This window comes from Apis dorsata, unplaced genomic scaffold, assembly GCF_000469605.1.
Source record: "Apis dorsata unplaced genomic scaffold, Apis dorsata 1.3 scaffold_1001, whole genome shotgun sequence".
NCBI lineage: Eukaryota > Metazoa > Arthropoda > Insecta > Hymenoptera > Apidae > Apis > Apis dorsata.
The window spans coordinates 58334-61196 of record NW_006264102.1 but is presented as its reverse complement, the minus strand read 5'-3'; positions in this window follow the sequence as shown (position 1 = coordinate 61196).

Sequence of the window (2863 nt, the reverse complement as noted above, 5' to 3'; positions counted from 1 at the left end):
ATAATATATATATATATATATATATATATATAATTTATTATATATAATATATATAATTTGAATCCATTTCAGAAATGGATAGGAGACACAAAAATAATGAAAAAAATTCATATAAATATTTTTATTTAATTTTATTTCAAAGTTATAGTCACTTTTATTATATATGTATAATCTACAAGAATTTATCTTCATAGAAATATTCGAAATGTTCATTCTCAAATTTATATTTATATATATTAAACAATATTCTATATTTTATGGATATTTTTTATTGACTTCATATATTTTTTCAATTAAATTTTGATTCATTTCAGTTTATTAGTTCATTTTTAGAATTTTTTTTATTGTTTTTGTGTCCCTGTTTACTATTGAAGTAGATTACACATATGAAATGCCTCATATAATATAAAAGACTTCATTTTCAACTTTTTCCTTTAAACGTAACAGTTGATATAAATAACTTTAATTTTAAAGTTATTCGAAAAAATTTTTTTGATAGTATATCATTGAATTCTATATATATATATGCATTAATGACACAGTCAATACTTAAAAACGATTGATAATCAGTATGTATGTAAACATATGATGAGTTTATTAAAAATCTACTTTTTTATAGATTTGATTAAACTTTTAAAATTAAAAAAAAAATTTCCTTTGTATTTTCTGTATAATATACAACAAACAAACTTTACTGTTATTGTAATTTCGATTATCCAAGTATTGTTTTATATTTTATTTTCGCATTATATCTTATTCTTATTATATTCTATAGATTTAAAAAAATTTATGAAATGCTTAACCTCACTATGGATACTAAATGTGATGATATTTATTCATTATATCATATTAAATATATAATATTTTTATATAAAATTTTTTGCGAAAACTGAAATCAACTGGTTATGTATAAAAAAAGAAGTTGCTCAAAATAATATCCTGTGCAACATATTTTTCAAAATTGGTAAAAAGAGAATTAATAGATTTACCATTTATTATAATTATCACGTTTAAAAATTTGTATAATTTAATGGTAATTATTTTAAATATATTAAATTATATAAGAACATATTAATTCTTAATACAATTCTTACACATGCTTTATACTTGCGTGCGCTGCGTTTTGAAAAATTTCGATCATCGAACTTTATCTAAAGATTTGAGGATCTCATCTTTTATTTATAATTTATATAAATAGTATAAAAGAATGTACATCTATATTATAATAACATGCTGATATTGTTAAAGACCATATAGTCAGTCAGAAAAGTTAAGTTTTCGCATAATTCATAAAATTGTCATTTTAAAGAAAACAGTATTTTTGTATAATATCGTGTTTATTTATTGAATATGAAATAATATTAACTATTTTATAACAAGATATATAATTTTATAGAAATATTTTAACATATAAGCAAAAAAATAAATTATATTTCACAAAAATGTTCGTACAATCTTTTTTTTTTTTTTTTTTTTTTTTTTTTACAAGTTATATAATATTTTATTAATTTCCTTATGTCTCTAAAACTAATATTAGGCTCTTAATATTTTTAGCATTTTTATATAATTGCATTAATTTTATAATAAATTGGATAAAATTTTTTTTCATTCTTTTTCTAAACCATTTTTATTTATTTATTTATTTATTTATTTCTATTATGTTTTATATATTTCTCTCTAAATAATCCTATATATATTCTATAAAAATTGGGGCGATAAAAAAATTATTTTAGACATTAGAATATTACATAGTATTCATTTCCGAATCATATAAACTGTATTTAAGATCTTAATTTTATTGAAAAATCCAATTACTTAATTTTTCTGCATTGTTTCTTAAATGAATTTTAAAAATATTGAAATATGTTTAATATAATACATCAAATATTAAATGGCTGCCATTATTAATCCTCAAACTAATAGTAAATACTCTCATGTGTTACAATTAACATTACATTTTTCAATTCAAATGCTTTTCATTTTTTTTTCCATATTTTATTCCTTTCATCTGCTTCAAAGATATTAAATTTATTTTTATAATATAAATAGTACTATCCAAATTATAAATTTTTTTTATATTTTTTTTTTTTAAAACAAATTTATTATATTTTTCTCTTTGATCACTAAGCAAAGGCTTTCTTTATAATACATAATTATTATATTGAATTTTCTTAATACTGCTATTTTCCTTAGATATAATAGAAGAATGAAATTTCTATTTATATAGATACAAATAATATATATATATATGATATATATTATATAATAAATTTATATAATATAATATTATTTATTTATATAAATAATTTTAATTGTATATATTCATATAATATTTATATTAATATAAATGTCATATTTTTTTTCATCAAGATTTTCAAGAAATATGAATATCTATAATATAAAAAAAAAATATTAGTTAAAAATAATTTAATCAGTATAATCAGTTTCAAATATTTTCAAACTTTTATATTTTTATTATTTTTTTTAAATTATTTTCCATTTGTGGAAATATTATAATTTAAATTTAGTTTCGAAATTGATAAATTATTTACAGCATAGAGCATTGCAAGTATCTATTATTTAAAATTTTGAATGGCAATGCGTTTTATTTTCATTAGTGTATTATGTTATATTCTATTATTTTAAACTTCTTTACTATATTAAAAAGTGAAATATTTTCTTTACAACTTTTGTGATTTATATAAATATCTCTAACTCAAATTATGCATTTTTTTTCTTTAATTTAATGATTGTACATCTCAAACTTTTAATCTTGTTTCTTTTCGCTTATATAAATCATATTTATGTTTATTGATTGATTGTTAAACATCTTTCAATTGAATAAATAAAACAATATAATATA